A 19592-nucleotide genomic window follows, 5' to 3' on the forward strand; every position below is an offset into this window, starting at 1 on the left:
TAGAAAGAGCTTCCCCACAGTTACTTCAGAATAGAGAACGTTGGAGGTGGGCATTGAAAAATGCTGCTCTCTTTGTGGTGTCAGTCCTAGTTTAGAGAGTCTCTGCTCAGGTTATCCTCTCGACCTTCCCCACTCTGAGTCTTCAATGACAATAGCACATGGAAGGTATTAATTCAACCAAGACATAGAATGAAAACTGTACTAAGGAAGAGCTGAGTACAAGGCCAGGCTTTTTGCCCCCCTATCGCAGGGCACAGGACAATGCCTGAAACATTGTAGGTATTCAAGCATAGAATTTGAAGGGCTACCCGTAAATGCCCCTTGGATAATTTGAGATTTATACATTCTCCTGAGGGAATATAAATTCAGATTCCGTTTGTTCCCTGACATGGGAGTTTGGTTAACTAGCTATCAGGAAGGACACACCTAAAAAGTAAGGGAGATAACACCATTAGGAATGGCTGTTGCCAGATCTGGGCCAATGGACTGAGATAACTCCAGATGTCAGGACCAGCACCCCATTCAAGCTTTCCCCACCCCCAAAGAAAAGTTTCCATACCCAGGTGGTCATCCCATCTGTCCCCCCACCATTCATCCTCCAAAAAAGCTTTTGCCTTTCTTCTGTTGGATGAGCAAGATGTCTCTAAGATATCTCCTTCCCTTGAGGGAAGTCTTTGGCTTCCCCCTTGGTCACTTTCTCTTTGTGCCTAAATAAAAGACTATTTTATTCTAGTTGGATTGTATGGGAAAGGGTGCAATTTTTTAAAAAGGAATATCTAAAGACTCCCACCACCCATTTCCCAGAGACAGTCCCAAAACTATATCATCATGTCATCTCTTTTATATTGAAATGTGTTTTCCTACCAGGATAATTATGGTAAATTATGTCATGATGAATATATAAACCACCTGGATTTGAAGGACCTGCCTTATTATCCAAAAGAATTTTATGAAACCTTGGATTAACAAGATCAAATTGCCCCCCAAAAGAACTCCAAGCTAAACCCAGACAGTATGCTACTGGTATAAGTTAAAACCCAGAGTCATTTAGGTGCAACATATGAATTATCTGTCCAAATGTATAGGGAAGTAAATAAGTCACTATCTTCTCATCTCCTTCCCTAGAATTATCAGTAAACTTCATGGCTCTCTCATGAACATCTTCATCTTTTATAGCCATCCTTATAAAAACATCTAAGCATCCTTGCACTTAATCACGTCCTTATAAAATATATGTATGTATGTATGTATGTATGTATGTATATATATATATATACACACATAAAATCTTATCTTAGTGTCTCCTTTTGAATTGAATTGCTAAATTAAGTTGAATTTTATTTCATACATTTTTGTTATAGTGTTTACTTTTAAGGTGATTTGTATCATGATAGTGAAAGTGATAGGCCCCCATACAAATAAGATGGGTAACCAGTGAGCAGAAACCTTAAATACCTTTGGAAAGTGGGAGTCTTCAAGCTCCTTCTTTGGAATGAGTCTCCATATGATCATGCCTGCTTTGGGGGGGGGGGAATAAATAAACTGGTGCTGTTTTTCCTCTGTTTCTGATCTGTTTTTTTGTTTTTGTTTTGTTTTGTTTTCATAAGAGAACAGGTACAAAATCTTTTTTTTTTTCAACAGAAAGCAAAGAAAGCTTTTCTTTCTCCCTTTCTCTCTTCTCTTCATGCCAAGGTTGGATGTGGGGGTTAGTCATGGCATGGGAGAAAGGTGGAGTAAGAAAAACTCAATGAAATAAATATTATTTGTGATTGTGTAGCTTTTGTGTTTTGTGTCAAAATAATCAAAAGTTATAATCATGTGCATAGAGTTTAGAAGTAAATTTGTTTCTTACAAACACAATTTACTAAGAATTAATGATTCTCACATATTCTCCATTCCTAGGCCAATGGCTCACCTGACTTTGTGAATTGTAGATTTTGATTATTTTGTAGATTTCCCAAATTCTCCACTCCAGAAATTCCCAAACTTTCTTTACATATACTTATTTGGTATGTAAAACAACTTACCTCATGAAACTGTGAGAAATTCTTTCCAAGGGCAGTGTCATAGCTCTTTCTGTTTTGTTACCCCATATAAACCCTGTCCCCAGTCCACATTTGGGTATCAAAAAACATCTGAGTTAGAACTCCGCTGCCATGATTAAAGACTTTAATTCTGTTATATCCCTTGTTTCATTACTTTTCAGGTTGATGTGTTGTTTGATAGTTTCTGAGATTCCATCATGCTCCCTAGCTGTGGTCAGGTTAGTAAATGTGGGAGAAGGGCAAAAGGAATCTTTTTGTTCTCACAGTATAATGGTTTTTACACAGCAAACTAATTAGAAACTGAATGGGTCAGTCGAATATAAATTCTCTACTGTGGATCCCTAAAAGTTTTTCTTCTCCCTTTCTTCATTTTAGCCCCCTCCCTAACCCTGAAATGACCAATTTGAAATTTTACAACTAGAAAAGGTCATTCTTGGGGTTTTGTGTGAGTAAAAAGGAGTCTGTGATACTTTATTCAGTTAAATATTTAGAAATCACACAGACTAAAGTTAAGCAAAGATCAATTTAAAATAAGCTTTTATATAGTATCTTGCTGTAACTTATATGAGATTCCTACTCAATTGTGTAATAGAAAATGTAGGCCATGTCTTGCTCCTTATTCTATCAGCCCTGACGAGAGAATGACATGTTGGAAATATCCTGAAGTGTTGTAATTTAAGAACTATGATATTTAAGAAGAAGGTTCACCTAAAACTTTTTAGCTGTTACCTATAAAAATTATGAGATTTTTATTTAAATTATCTAGAATTATTTTTAATGAAGTATTTACATAGACAATTTTAATGGAGAAATGGTATCTCTGTTTATCTGGAGGAAGTCATGGAACAGAATGTGGAGGGCTGCATCTTTTGAAATTTTCATTAGAAATTAATTGAAACAGACATCATACCTTTCAGGGAGTAAAGGAAAAAGATAAATAATAGTACATTAAGGATGACTCTTATAAGTTACACATGGTATCAAAATTCAGTTTGCCTACATGCAATTAACAAATTTCCAGATCCATGAAATTTTAAAATACTTTCTCTTAATGCAAATATCTCAATAAATCATGATTTAAAATATTATTTGAAGATATGTTTCACTAGAATAAATTCAATTACAAATGGATCTATTTCCAAATTTTTAAATTCTCAATTTATCTAAGGACTGCCTACTATTAACATATTGGTGTGAGACCATTATTACCAATAAACTCATTTCTGCATGATGATAAACACTGGTGACTAAAAAGCCAGATAGTTCCCCAGATACAAATTAAATATGATTAGAACAATTAATTCCAATACTATATAAACTATTTGGAACAATAGGTGAATCCTACCAAATTCCTTTTATGTGATAAATATATAGCTGATATGTAAGAAAGGGAGAGCAAAAACAGAGAAAGAAAATTATAGACCAAGCTGCCTAATGAATATGGATGCACAAATTCTAAATAGAATACTGGCAAAGAGATTACAACAATTTATCACCAGGATAATACAATAAGACCAGGAGGGATTTATACCGAGTATGAAGGGCTGCTTAATATTAGGAAAAAATCAACATAATCAACAACTTCAATAAAAACAAAACTAACCAAAATCATATGGTTATCTCAATAGATGCAGAGAAAGCATTTTTTTATATTTTTTTAATTATAAAAGCATTTTATTATTTTCCACTTACATGTAGAGATAGGTTTCAACATTTGTTTTCATAAGGTTTCCAGTTGCAAACCTTTCTCCCTCCCTCCCCTCCCTCCCTGCCTCCCCAAGACAGCAAGCAATCTGATATAGGTTATACATGTACAACAACATCAAACACATTTCTGCACTAGTGATGTTATAAGAGAAGAACCAGAGCAAAAAGGAAAAACCTCAAAAAAGAAAAACAACAGCACCAAAAACAAAAGAAACAGTATGGTTCAATCTGTATCGATATTCCACAGTTCTTTTTTTTCTGGATTTGGAGAGCATCTTCCATAAAGAGATCCCTGGATTTATCTTGTACCATTGTGTTGGTGAGAAGAATCAAGTCTATCACAGTTGATCAACACATAATGTTGATGATACTGTGTTCAATGTTCTCCTGGTTCTGCTCATCTCACTCATCATCAGTTCATGCAAGTCCTTCCAGGTTTCTCTGAAATCTTCCTGCTCATCATTTCTTACAGCACAATAGTATTCCATTACATTCATATACCACAACTTGTCCAGCCATTGCCCAGTTAATGGGCAGCACCTCAATTTCCAATTCCATGCCACCGCAAAAAGAGTAGCTATAAATATTTTTGTACATGAGGGTCTTTTTCCCTTTTTTATGATATCTTTGGGGAAAAGACCCAAAAGTTGTATTGCTGGGTCAAAGGGTATACACAGCTTTATAGCCCTTGGAGCATAATTCCAAATTGCTCTTCAGAATGGCTGGATCAGTTCACAGCTCCACCAACATTGCATTTGGGTTCCAATTTTTCTACAGCTACTCCACAATTTGTTATTTTCCTTTTATGTCATATTAGTCAATCTGATAGGTGTCAGGTGGTACCTCAGAGTTGTTTTGATTTGCATCTCTCTAGAAAACTGCCTGTTCATATCTTTGATCACTTCTCAATTGGGGAATGACTTGGATTCTTATAAATTTGATTTAGTTCTTGATATATTTTAGAAATGAGGTCTTTATCAGAAGTATTGGCTACAAAAATTGTTTCCCAGTTTTCAGCCTCCCTTCTAATTTTGGATATATTGCTTCTGTTTGTACAAAAACTTTTTTTTTTAATTAATAAAGTATTTTATTTTTTTTCTCATTACATGTAAAGATAGTTCTCAACTTTTGTTTATACAAGCTTTCCAATTTCAGATTTTTCTCCCTCCCTCATCTCCCTCCCCCCTCCCCTAGACAGCAGATAATCTGATATAGGTTATACACACACACACACACACACACACACACATATACATATATATACACACATAATAATATTAAACATATTTCTGCATTAGTCATGTTATAAGAGAAAAATCAGAGCAATGACGAAAAACCTCAAAATAGAAAAACAACAGCACCAAAAACAAAAGAAATAGTATGGTTCTTTCAGCATCTATACTCCACAGTTCTTTCTTGGTTTTCCCTGGATTTAGAGATTCTCTTCTATCATGAGTTCCCTGGAACTCTTCTGTACCATTGCATTGGTGAGAAGAATATAGTCAATCACAGTAGATCAACACTCAATGTTGATGATACTGTGTACAATGTTCTTCTGGTTCTGCTCATCTCATTCATCATCAGCCCACACAAGACCCTCCAGGTTTCTCTGAACTCCTCCTGCTCATCGTTTCTTACAGCACAATAGTATTCCATTGTATTCATATACCACAACTTGTCCAGCCATTCCCCAACTGATGGGCATCCCATCAACTTCCAATTCCTTGCCAAAGAGCAGCTATAAATATTTTTTTACATGTGGATCCCTTTCCCCTTTCCATGATTTCTTTGGGGAAAAGACCCAAAAGTGGTATTGCTGGGTCAAAGGGTATACACAGCTTTATCACCCTTTGGGCATAATTCCAAATTGCTCTCCAGAATGGTTGGATCAGTTCACAACTCCACCAACAATGCATTAGTGTTCCAATTTTTCCACAGCTTCTCCAACATTTATTATTTTCCCTTTTTGTAATTTTAGCCAATCTGATAGGTGTTAGGTGGTACCTCAGAGTTGTTTTAATTTGCCCCTCTCTAATCATTAGAGATTTATAGCATTTTTCCATATGGGAATAGATAGCTTTGGTTTCTTCATCAGAAAACTGCCTGTTCATATCTGACCATTTCTCAATTGGGGAATGACTTGGATTCTTATAAATTTGATTTAGTTCTTGATATATTTTATAAATGAGGCCTTTATCAGAAGTATTGGCTACAAAAATTGTTCCCCAGTTTTCAGCCTCCCTTCTAATTTTGGATGTATTGCTTCTGTTTGTACAAAAACTTTTTAATTTATTGTAATCAAAATCACCCATTTTGCATTTCAGAATATTCTGTCTCTTGTTTGGTCATAAAATGTTCTCCTTTCCAAAGATCTGAAAGGTAAATTATTCCTTCCTCTCCTAATTAACCTATGGTATCACCTCTTATGTCTAAATCATGTACCCATTTTGATCTTATTTTAGTATAAGTTGTAATATGTTGGTCTATGCCTAATTTGTGCCATAAACTCTTCCAGTTTTCCCAGCAGTTTTTGTCAAATACTGAGTTCCTATCCCAGAAGTTGGAATCTTTGAGTTTATCAAACAGTATATTACTAAAATCATTTACTACTGTGTCTCCTGTGCCTAGCCTATTCCATTTATCTTCCACTCTATTTCTTAGCCAGTACCAGAAAGTTTTGATGACGACCACTTTATAGTAGAGCTTCAGATTTGGAACAGCTAACCCACCTTCCTGTGCATTTTTAAAAATAAAAGTATTTTATTATTTTCCAGTTAAATGTAGAGATAATTTTCAACATTTGTTTATATAAGATTTCTAATTTCAAATTTTTCTCCCTACCTCCCCTTCTTTCTCCCCCCTCCCCTAGACAGCAGGTAATCTGATATAGGTATATATATAACATTAAACTTATTTCTGCACTAGTCATGTTATAAGAGAAGAATCAGAGCAAAAAGGAAAAACCTCAAAAAAGACAAACAACAGCACCAAAGTCAAAAGAAATAGTATGGTTCAATCAGCATCCATATTCCACAGTTACTTTTTTTTCTGGATTTGGAGAGCCTTTTCCATCATGAGTCCCTTGGAACATTCTTGTACCATTGGATTGGTGAGAAGAATCAAGTCTATCACAGTTGATCAACATATAATGTTGATGATACTGTGTATAATGTTCTTATGGTTCTGCACATCTAGTGAGATGAGCATCATCAGTTCATGCAAGTCTTTCCAGGTTTCTCCGAACTCTTCCTGCTCATCATTTCTTACAACACAATAGAATTCAATTACATTCATATATCACAACTTGTTCAGCCATTACCCAATTGTGCCACCACAAAAAGAGCAGCTATAAATATTTTTGTACATGAGGGTCCTTTTTCCTTTTTTATGATCTCTTTGGGAAAAAGACCCAAAAGTTGTATTGCTGGGTCAAGGGGTATACACAGCTTTATAGCCCTTGGAGCATAATTCCAAATTGCTCTTCAGAATGGTTGGATCAGTTCACAGCTCCACCAACATTGCATTTGGGTTCCAATTTTTCCACAGCTTCTCCAACATTTATTATTTTCCTTTTTTGTCATTTTAGCCAATCTGATAGGTGTCAGGTGGTACCTCAGAGTTGTTTTAATTCACATCTCTCTAATCAATAGTGATTTAGAGCACTTTTTCATATGTGAATAGATAGCTTTGATTTCTTCATCAGAAAACTGCTTGTTCATATCCTTTGACCATTTCTCAATTGGGGAATGACATGGATTCTTATAAATTTAATTTCGTTCCCAATATATTGTAGAAATGAGGCCTTTATCAGAAGTACTGGCCATGAAAATTATTTCCCACCTTTCTGCATCCCTTCTAATTTTGGATGCATTGCTTCTGTTTGTACAAAAACTTTTTAATTTAATGTAATCAAAATCATCCATTTTGCATTTCAAAATATTCTGTATCTCTTGTTTGGTCATAAACTGTTGATTTAATATTACTTGTTTTTAAGAAATTTGTTAAAACTTTGGTTGAGAATTGATCTCCAATATTAGATAGTTTAAATCCAGGTTTTATGAATTCCAAAATCAAGGTTAATCAGGTTCTTTTTAAATTTGGGGAACTATCTGGCTTCTCAAGTCACCAGTGTTTATCACCAGGTAAAAAATGAGTTTATTGATAATAATGGTCTGATACTGAAATGCTAATAGATGAGCTTCAGATAAATTGAGAATTTTATTATTTGGGAATAATTCCAGTTATAACTGAATTTATTCATCCTATTTTAAGTGAAATATGTCTTCTGATAAGATATGTGTGGTTTAAAGTCATAGTTTATTTTGCATTAAGATAAAGTGTTTAAAAACTTTGCATCTGGAAATTTAATTGCATAATCTTAAAGCAAGTTACTTTAGTTTGTCAATTTGCAATATGGATATGTGATAATTCTTTGGGGCTATAAATTGTCATAGATGCAGATGTTAAAAGAATGTCAGGGGCAGCTAGATGGCGCAGTGGATAGAGCACTGGCCTTGGAGTCAGGAGTACCTGAGTTCAAATCCGGCCTCAGACACTTAACACTTACTAGCTGTGTGACCCTGGGCAAGTCACTTAACCCCAACTGCCTCACTAAAAAAAAAAAAAAAGAATGTCAAATACTTGAAACTTTGTTTAGAAATGCAGTATTACTGTGAATTCACAAAAGAGGTGATCTCAAAGTCTGGGTTCAAGTTTTCCCTCTGGGATACTCACTATCTAGGTATAATGAATGTTTGACTGGGAAAAATAAGAACACATTTTAAAATTTTGAAAACTGGAGGTTTCCCTAATATGCCAGAGAAACTTTTTGCATTTAGCAGTGATGCTGTTTCATAGTTTTTCTCAATAACTGCTAAGCAGTAATAATTACACACATTCATAATGGTATGGTAGTTAAAAACAACTTTGTTTTAATTTTGTTAAACTTTTGCTGTTTTCTTCAAGCTTCACAGATATTTCAAGTTTTCATACCCCTAGCAATTCAAATATTATGATGGTTTTCTGTGTTTAATAACTTTTAATGTTGGAGTAAGTTTTATTTCAAAATAGGATATTCAATTCTAATTTGTTTTACTATCTGGTGTTATTGTTAAAAACATTTATGCTGTTCTAACCTTTTTCTTTCCCTTAATATTCTATTTCATTGATAGGATTACAAACTTCCATAGCCTTCATCTACCTTTAAATGTTGTTCTAACTATATTAATGGTATTTTTAGGCAAAAAGTGTGAATTATCAGAGCCAACCTTAAGGTATTGTCTATTTTTTTTTTTGCTGAAAGATATGATTACTGCTACAATTAATTTCTAATGAAAATGTAAAAAGATGCATCTCCCCACCTTCCAGGCTGCAATTTTCACCAGATATATAGAACTTTATTTAATTCTCTCCCCATATTGATATCCAGCTCTCCCTTCCTTCTGAAAAGCTCTCTACCTTTCCCCATACCCCCTGACAACTCCTGTCTTAATCTGCTTTTCCCCACCCCTGGAAGAAATCCCATCTTCCTATCCTCCCCCTGCGCATTTAACTCTGAAGTTGGAAAGGTTCTTAATGTCTCTCCAATCCAGATTCAGTTGGATCCCTCTAAACCTTTTCCATGAATCTCACTCTATCCCCTTCCCAGAGGCAATTAGGAGCATTAGGCTTCTTATTAAGGATTACCTATACTTTGATCCCTACAATTCCTCTTTCTTGAGCTCATGTGACTGCTTGTCCAAGACCTGAGCAGCGAATGTTCCTGTGGTTCCTAGAGCATCTGTGGTCCCTAATGCTTATACTCTCCTGAATAGAATTTCCCATGATTCCACTATTTTCACCTTTGATTTCTCTAGTGCCTTTTTTCAGTGGGTCCTTTGGTGTGAATTGCCAGTTTTTACTTTTTTACTTTACCTTTACCTGGGAAGGCCTGCAGCACACTTGGACTGTTCTGCTTCTGAGAGTCTCTTCTACTTTTCACAAATTTTAAAAGCAGAACTAGCCGACATTAAGTTTCCTAGAGGCTCCACCCTCTCCAGTATGTGGGTGAGTTACTCCTTTGCTCCCTGGATCTCCAATTTTCAAAAGCTGACTCCATTTTTCTCACCTCATGCCATAAAGTATCTTGTTCTCAGGTTTTAAGTTTTTAGGACATCTGATATTAGCCAATAGTCTCTATCTTGAAGGATTAGAGATCTCTCTACTATCCAAAACTGAGATAGAAAACCTGGATTATTCCTGATATATTGATGGTTCCTGTCTCAAATGATGCTGGGTATGCTATCACCTCTACAGAAGAGGTCACTGACCCCTTCCTTTGGCTCTTCAGCACAACAGGCTGAATTTGAAGCCCTGACTCAGGCTTGTGAATTGGCAAAGGAAAACTAGTGAATATTTTTACCGGATAGCAGGTATGTGTTGGGGATTTCAGGATGTTATGGAAATATAAAGGGTTCCTGATGTCCTCTGGCAGTCCTATATATCTAGAAATTGCTTGACTCCCTTTTGTTGATAGCGGCAGTGGTTGTTAAAATGCCAGGACACTCCCATGAAGATTCTCCCCATGACTGGGTTAATGCCCTTGCTGAACTGCATGCCAAGCAGGCTGCTCAGAAAACCCCACTCCCTATTCTATCTTCCATTATATCCCCTGGACCTGGCCCCAGATTAAAACTGACCCCAGCAGAGCTTGCTGTAGTCCAAAGGACTATGTCCTATCCCTTCCAAGACAGGCAAAAGCTAGAAGAGTATAAAAAGGATATAATCTCTGGGCTCTGGTATGGGTCAAATGGATGCCCAATTCTTCCCAATTCTTTCCATTGACCTATGAAGGAATACCTTCACTCTTTAAGTCACTGGAGTCCTGACAAACTGCTTAATTTAATCTGCAAATTTTGGTGGTAAAATTGACATGACCTGCATATGACATTTATCTACAATGCGTCTTAAATATAATGTAAGCAAGCCCATAAAACCTCCCCCTAGGAAATTTCCTTCAAATCTGGCAGATTGATTTTATTCAACTTACGCCTTTTTCTAGTTATAAGTTTGTATTATGGTTTGCATGTTCTCCCATTGGGTAGAAGCTTTCCCTTATAAGAAAGTTATTGCAACAGCTGTAGTAAAAAACTTATCAGAAAAGATTTTTCCCACCTGGAGAATTCCTAATGAAGTTCACACTGATTGAGGTATTTCTTTTACTGGTTCAATTGTCTCCCAATTGTTAGCTTCCTGGCCAGTACTTCAAAATGTACATGATGCTTACCAACCCCAATCCTCAGGTTTGGTAGAATGAATAAATAAGATCATTATGGTTCAGCCTGGCAAGTTTATGGATGGTCTGCCATAGCCAAAAGCCTAGCTCTTCTGAACCTTAGGGTACCCTTTTGGTAAACATTCTCTTTCATATTTTGAAATCATCTCTGGGTGTCCTATGCCTCTTTTCTCCCTCAAGTGACTCCCTTTAAGGCCTCCCTTCTGTCCTATTGTAAAGGACTCACCCAGACTCTTCATCACCTTAATTATCTTGTGTCTCAGTCATTTTCTAGTGGCTCAACCTTAATTCAGTCTAACCAACAGCTGGAACCTTGATACTTGGCCTATTGGAAAAGGATTCACTACCAAGGGCTGCTGACCAGCCCCTTGGCTGAAAGGAATTGACAGCTGGATCCACTTATCACAACTGAAGAAGACTCTGACCCCTGAATGGACTTCCAGACACACCAGCAATACTAAACCTCATCTGACCAGGAACAAGAAGCAGACATCAGTGTAGACTGCTGTCCCAAGATATTCGGATGTGGCCTGAGAATCCTGTTTCATGCCCCAACACTATTTTTGTCATCAACGAATTCTGGAATTTGTCTTGACCAAGAGGAGGGAATGAGAACTGCAAAATTTACTGAGAACTGATTCCCCCCCACCCCCCAGTCCCCTCTTTCCCAGGCAGGTGAATTGTCTGGGGCTGACTGTCTTTGTCATTTCCAGACTCTTGATGGATTTATGGACCTTCCCCCAAGCAACTTGTCCCCTCCCAATGCTCCCTACCTTACTCCCAGGACTTTATGTTATTATGTAAAAAGGGTCTACCTACATTAAGTAGTTTCTATTCAGAGTCAGTAACGCCTATACTTAAATTAGGAGCTGTTCTATTATTTCTTTTGTCAAAGGTTCATTTACATTAATTAGCTATATGTCACTCTGGAGCAATCTTTTGGTTCCCTTTTGTTGTTACCCCATTTATAACCCTGTCCTCTGTTCCCATCTTTGGGTATTCCTAGCTTCCCAGAGTTATAGTTCCTCTGGCCCGATTAAAGACCTTATTTCTCCTATATTGCTTGTTTCCTTAATTTCCAAGTTAACAAAACCAAAGTGCAGCCATAACCTTTGGGGGAGACCTGTCAGAAAGGACCCAAGTTACCAAATCATCCATGGATATAACCAGTCCCCCCTCTTCAAACAGCTTTAGGAAATCAAGAATAAAGGATGGGACTTCTGTACATGAGAGCCTCCTACCCAGACTGGACCTATGGGTTTGAGTCCAGGCTGAAATACAAAGGATTCCTGGTGGTGCCAAATATCGGAAATCAAAAATGGGGGCTGGCTGGATAGACATTCTTCAAATCCCAGAAAGGCCACCAATATGTCAATTTAAAAAGTAATAAAACAAGGAATACAACAGAATTAAGATCTTTAATCTGGGCAGAAAAGCTACACCTCAGAGTATCACAAAGCAGGTGCCAAGAATAACCAAAGATGGACACTAGCTACAGGGTTTATATGGTGTAACAGATTAGAGAGCTATGAGACTGCCCTTCAGTAGAGTAAGTTTCTCAGTTTCATAAAGTAAGTTGTTTTACATAACAAGCCAAACTACATAGAGGAAGCTTGGGGACTTCTGGAGGGGAGAGTTTGGGAAATCTACAAAATAATCAGAAGCCAGAATTGACAAAGTCTGGTCAGCCCCAGGCAATTGATTGGCCTGGGAATGGAGAATGGGTGAGGATGAGTCAGTTCTTAGTAAATGGTGTTTGTCATTTCTTCCTCTTGGTAAACAGGACTTCTGGAATTCTATCACTGAACAAAAAGTAGTGCCAAGAGTCCAAGTTTTTTCTAGAACAAAGAGTTATGCTGGAGAAGCTGACTTAATTTACAGAGGGGGTTGATTTTATATACATTTATCAACTTTGAAAAGGACTTTGCTACTGGGAATAGCCAATACAGTAAAAATCAGAACTAGGCTAGATTCAGTTTCTGCTACAGGAATATAGTTTGCAAAAGTTTAAATGAATGTAAGGCAAGGAACACAGGATTCTCAAGCCAAGTCCAGTGTATTGGGAATGTGGTCTACCCCTGTTGTCATCTGCTTCTTTTTCTGGGTTTCTGGGATATCCATTTTGTGCTCCTGTCTTCAGGTTAGAGATGTATACAGTTTGTTGGGGGGGGGGGGGAAGGAGGGTTTGACCTGGATCGGTAGGCTAGCTCACCCAAATAAATTGGAGGCTCATCACAAATCTTGTAAAATAAAAAAGATATTTGATAGGTGTCATGGGGTGCAGAGCACCCCAGAAGTTCTCTGGGGCACATCAAGGAACCTTCTCCTTGAGAAACTAAACCAGAGGACAGATAATGCCTAGAAGAGATAAGCTGAACCAAATCGGACTGAGCTAGCTTGGGATTCCTACCCTTCATTCTGGTCTCCCTTACCCTGGGGAGATAAATTTGGGTGTGGCTGCGGCCTTTGTGTTCTGAAGAGAACGCCCCTCACCCAATTCCTCTAGTCACTACCAGTGGGGGATGGTCCTCCACTCCTCACCCAATTCCCCCAGCTACCACCAGTGGGGGATGGTCCTCTCTCACTAAAGGAACTTTTCACTGGCAGATGGTCCACCCCCATCAGGCCTCTATAAAAGTACCTTCCAGTCTCCTGCTCGAGGAGATTTGGTACCTCTGAGCCATGTGCTTTATGCCAATCTCCCCATAAAAGTCCAAGGATTTCTTTCATGGTTTCCCTCTCCCCACCCTTCCCTTCCCTTGCTCCTAAATAAACTATCACCTTATTCTAACTACTTTGTGTGCAAGAGGGAGTAATTCTTTAAAGAGGAATTCCTAAGAACCCCAACCCCTAACCCAACCCGTACCCCAATTCCCACCATTACATCTGGCGCCCGAACGTTGTAGGGACGTAGGATTTTCCTCTTTCCTCTTAGCACACAAAACTGGGGGGTGGGAACCTCCCTTCTGGGTTTCCTTTCTCCCTCTCCCGCCTGACTCAACCTCCCATTTGAGTCACAGAGAGGTAGAAAGAGGGTCAGCTTTCCTATGCCACAGCAGAGGACAGCCTGAGTCTCCCTCCCTCACTGAAAGCTCAAACAGTCTGGACCACGCTTGGCACACAACCTGGAGGTAAGGCCCTACCTTCTGGGTTTCTCTTCTCCCTCTCCTGCCTGACTCAACCTCCCGTTTGAGTCACAGAGAGGTAGAGACGGTCGGCGTCTGCACGACAGCAGAGAGCAGCCTGGGACTCCTAGATGTCCGAACCACTCTCAGACTACACGTTTCTGGGTAAGAACATTTATGCTTATATGTCTATCCCTTACCAGCTCTCTGCTCTTGGTTCAGACTATTCTCTTTAGACAGTAGTTATGGGACAGAAAGGGAGTGTTCCAAAAAATTCACCTCTGGGGTGCATCCTAAGAGATTGGACTAAATTAGAAATTAAAAACCTGAGAAAGAGATGTATGATACATTTTTGTAACAATTTATGGCCACATTATCCTCTAGGAAGTGAAGGAAATTGGCCTGTACACGGCACCCTTAATTATAATATCATCTTGCAATTGGACAAGTTTTGCAAGCGTGAAGGGAGATGGACAGAGATTCCACACGTATCAGCTTTTATGAGTTTAAGCCAGAAGTCAAAGGGAAAGGATGAGGTCCCCTTGCCGGTGGAGAATCACCGCAAGTCCAAGCAATTAGCTAACCCTTTGGGCACCTACTCTGAGACCTCAGCCTCCCTTCCTCCTCAAACTCATTCCCTACCTGTTTCTCGTTCCACTCCTTCTTCCCCACCTGCTTCCGTACCTATGGGTCAACCACAGTCATATCACTCTATGACTGAGACCTCTCCTTGCCCACCGGCTGATCTCAGAACCAATTCCCTGTGCCACACGGGGAGTGGATATCAGTCTCCTTCTATCCTGCTCCACCCCATTTACAATCTGGGAGAATTCCAATATGTTCCCATTTCTCCTGTATTTTCCATTCAGCTGACCCCATCTGCTTTAACTAATCTGCAGTCACCTACAGCTATCTCCCTTTCCCCATCTCCACCCATGCTGCAGCCAAAGACTGTTTCCCCTCCCCCACCTACTCCACAGCCAAAGGCTGTCACCCCTCCCCCACTGGGCCCTGCGCCCAATCCTCTGTCTCCACCTGAGCTATCTCCCCAACCCAGGTCCTTACCAGCGTCTCCCACTACTTCCCTGCTTCCATTAAGGGAATTTCCCATTGGGAAGGGCACAACATTAAGGCATGCCCCTTTTTCTATAAGCAGGTTATCTCAGATTAAAGAGAAATTGGGGAGCTACTCAGAGAACCCCACAAAGTTCATAGATGGCTTTAAGTCTGTCACACTGGAGTTTGACCTTTCCTGGACCAATTTGCAAATTATTCTTGCCAGCTGTTGTACCCCTAACGAGAAAAAACAGATTTGGAACCTGGTGGTACAAGTTGGGGATGAACACTCGAAGGTTGGAAATTGGGTTGGGGTCCCTGGATTTACAGCTGTCCTGGTCATAGAACCGAGATGGAACTATGATAACAGGGAAGACAGAGCTCCTAGAAATCACATGGTCACCTGACTAGTTGAGGGAATGAGAAGGGGGGTTAAGAAACAAGTCAATTATGGAAAGGTGAGGGAGATAACACAGGGGTCTGATGAAAATCCTGCTGTCTTCATGAGCCGCTTAGCAGACTCTTTGAAGAAATATACTAACCTAGACCCCCAAAGAGATGTAGGAATAACTGTCCTCAATATTCATTTTATCAGCCAGTCTGCTCCTGACATTAGGAGAGAGCTCCAGAAGTTAGACTGGGGTCCCCAGATCCCATCCTTACAACTCCTTGATATCACTTTTAGGGTTTTTAATAACAGGGACCTTGCAGTAGCCAAAGAGAGAGAAAAGATGGCTCATGCCCACTCCATAGACCAAGCTTCTATAATAGCAGCAGCCATCACCACATCTGCTACCATCAGAACTCCAGCTGGCTGAGATTCTGGCAGCTGCAGTAAACCGGGACACAGAAGTGGGGGACGCTGCACGAAGGTGAGGCCAGCTCTCCTACCTCTTTGTCCCCAGGGCAGCACCCAAGAGATCGGCTTAGCAAAAATCCAGGGCTCTGCAGCTTGCTCTTCTGGCCAGCACCTTGTCAGGCCCATGGCCAAGCTGGGCATAGGAGGCAAGCCTAGGAATGGTTTTGGGGCAACCTCTGTCTTACTCTCTGGTTCAGGTCCTAGCATGCAATCGAGGCACAAAGTGGGGATGGGATAAAGGGACCCTAAATGTAGAAAGACACTGCCTATCACAGAATTAGGCTTGAACTGCCTCCTATAAAGCAGGCCACACCCTGTCCTGCAAAAAGGTCCCACTTGACTCCTGATCTGATAAAGTCCCTTTTCCCTTTTGCTCTGGTCAGTTTTAATTTTTTTTTGTTTAAGTCTGTTCCATCTAGGCTCAAGGATTCATGACACTGTGCCTACGTGTTGCCTCTGGACTCTCTGGGCCCCTCACAACTCCGAGCATTCCAGGCCTTCTCCACTTCTCTCCCCTCCCCCTTCCTTGTGCCCTGATTTCTTCGACCGGGGTCAGCATGAAGCAGTTTCAGAAGAATCTTCGTCCCCTTTCCTTATATATAGAGAAATGGGGAAATGTCATGGGGTGCAGAGCACCCCAGAATTTCTCTGGGGCACACCGAGGAATCTTCTCCTTGAGAAACTAAACCAGAAGACAGATAACGTCTAGAGAGATAAACTGAACCAAATCAGACTGAGCTAGCTTGGGATTCCTACCCTTGATTCTGGTCTCCCTTACCCTGGGGAGATAAGTTTGGGTGTGGCTGCAGCCTTTGTGTCCTGAAGAGAGAGATGGGTTGAGAGATCTGTAGCCACCCCTCACCCAATTCCTCTAGTCACCACCAGTGGGGGATGGTCCTCCCTCACTAAAGGAACTTTCCACAGTCAGATGGTCACCCTCCCCCATCAGTCCTCTATAAAAGTACCTGCCAGTCTCCTGCTGGAGGAGATTGGTACCTCAGAGCCACATGCTTTGTTCCATACCTCTCTCCCCATGAGAAGTCCAAGGATTTCTTTCTTGGTTTCCCTTCCCTTCCCTTCCCTTGCCCCTAAATAAACTACCATCTTATTCTAACTGCTTTTGTGTGCAAGAGGGTGTAATTCTTTAAAGAGGAATTCCTAAGGACCCCAGCTCCTAACCCAAACCCCCTACCCAATTTTCCCCATAACAAATCCATATCCTGCATATCATCTTTCAGACCTTGGTATTGAATATCACCGTACCAGTTTGAGCTCTGCAAAATCCATTCCGGAGGGAGGGGGGCAGAGCCCTTGTGAAATTTGAAGGTTTCCTTGGGGGTTCAGATCTTTAATTTTCTTGGGGTATCACGGCATTCCCAGAACACAGATTTTAGCTTCGCTTCAGTTTTGTAGCAGAGGGATCGTTCAGCAGGACTTGGTCAGCCCCTTTCAACCTGGGTTGCAGGAAATCCTTGCCTAGATGTGTTTTACAATAGACACAATCTCTGGGTTGCAACTTCAGGGTATTCTGATTCAGAATGAGTTCCTAAAAAACAACTAAGAAACAAGGTAGTTAAGGTCTCAAAAGTGTTGAGCGAGTCCCAGCAGTAGGAAGGATAGAAGGGACCTTTTGGTGAGGAGTTACTGGAAGGAGAAAAAGGGGCATGGGACAACTGGTGAGGAGTTCAAAGGGTGAAAGAGAATATTTACCAAAAGGGGCTGCCCTAAGTTGCAGAGGAAGAAGGGGCAGGGCTTTTGTCCTTCACAGACCAAAATTATCCATACAGAATATTAATCTACTGATACTTTCTACTAAAATATTGGGACTGCTTGACTGTGTATGTTGCAGTGGTTTGCCTGTAAGAAAAATCTCAACCGGGGCGGCTAGGTGGCTCAGTGGATAGAGCACCGGCCCTGGAGTCAGGAGGACCTCAGTTCAAATCCAGCCTCAGACACTTAACACTTACTAGCTGTGTGACCTTGGGCAAGTCACTTAACCCCAATTGCCTCACTAAAAAAGAAAAATCTCAACCCACCAGAAAAACTTGCAAACCCTGACTAATATACTAAGGAAAGTGGGAGCTAAATAAAAATCAATCTGCCAGACTTGAAAAGGTGCCTCAGGGAGAGGGAATTTCCCAAGGGGCTTCAGGGGGAGGCCTTAGGGGCCTTTTACATTTTATTTGGGACACATTTCACATTGTAGATATATGCAGCTCATCTCCTTTTTCCATGCCAATATTCGTAGCCCTAACTAAGCAGACTGTCAGAGCTCCAGTGACTTAAAGAGTGCAGGTATACTATCATAGGCCAACAGAGAGAGTCAGGGAGAACTGGGTATCCCCTTGGCCCATATCAGATCCCAGAGTTTTTATCCTTTTTGGAGCCTTCCCTTCATCATCTGTCTTAGATGGGACAGGACACAGTCTCTTAGATAGCAGTAAGCTCTGCTGGGGTCAATGTTAATTTTTTTGACACCTAAAATCTCTTTATTATTTCCAAAATATACAAGAACCAGGGAGTGACGGCAGCAAAGGACACATTCTTGGGCCACAGGTATGCATTAGAGGGAGGCAGGAGCTCAGGCAAAGGTGGATGTGTTCCAGCCCACATTGGCAGTGCTTATGTCATAGTAATTGATATATATCCTGTCTCTGGAAATTTTGAGGTGTTTGGTGAGCAGCTCACAGAGCTGTTTGCTTTACACCTTGTTCTGGGGCACAGGCTTCAGAGGGCACATGGGTCCAAGGAGCCCTGAAGGCCATTAGCTGGTCCACTGAAATGTGCACCGCAATGTATTGGGCTGGCTTTCCTGTGGCCTTGGCCAGCTGTGTGGTGAGCTCACTCAGCAGGGGTCGGGCACTACAGAATGCAGCAATTTGGTGTGTACCACAAACATGGGCATCTTGGTGGTGGCTCCAGGTGGGCAGTGGCGGGGAAGCGGGAACGGAGCGTGGACTAGCAGCAGGCCGCTTGAGCCAAGTAAGCCTCCACATATCCGCACCTGCCTCACCACCATGGGCCCACTGGCCAAAAGAGGCTCAATGTTAATTTATTAACATTATTACTTATTTGTTAATGTTAATTAATCATGAAGCTCTGTGCCGCTTCTACAGCCTCACTTACAACCTTCTCACACTTTATAAATGCTAGCTACATCCTATATCATGAGAGCCATTAAGAATTAACTTCTTCATATGTGTTAGCAATGAACTGGTTTCCAAAGACAAATGGAGGCCATTTCAAATGTTCTTCAATTCACCCTTTAATTTTTAGAAAAAAATCAACTCTCCTCATTCATGGTCAAGAGTAGGAACATTTCCTATGGTACTTTATGAAGGCACTCAATGGAATTTGCCATGACACCTCCATTGGAAGTGATGAAACCCACATATGTTACAATCCTTTTATCATTTCATTGAAATAAATGCTGCCTATTATAACTATGCCTAATGTTGTATATAAAATTATCCTATGCGGGCATAGAGATTAGTACAATTGAACCAAGAAATATAATTGAATCAATG

General features: G+C 40.1%; 1 pseudogene; it reads right to left on the reverse strand.

Annotated features, from left to right (window-relative positions):
- Positions 1-18646: 18646 nt before the first annotated feature.
- Positions 18647-18970, reverse strand: LOC122734125 (annotated as a pseudogene).
- Between the last annotated feature and the right edge of the window lie 622 nt (positions 18971-19592).

This window comes from Dromiciops gliroides, chromosome X (assembly GCF_019393635.1).
Source record: "Dromiciops gliroides isolate mDroGli1 chromosome X, mDroGli1.pri, whole genome shotgun sequence".
NCBI classification, from domain to species: domain Eukaryota; kingdom Metazoa; phylum Chordata; class Mammalia; order Microbiotheria; family Microbiotheriidae; genus Dromiciops; species Dromiciops gliroides.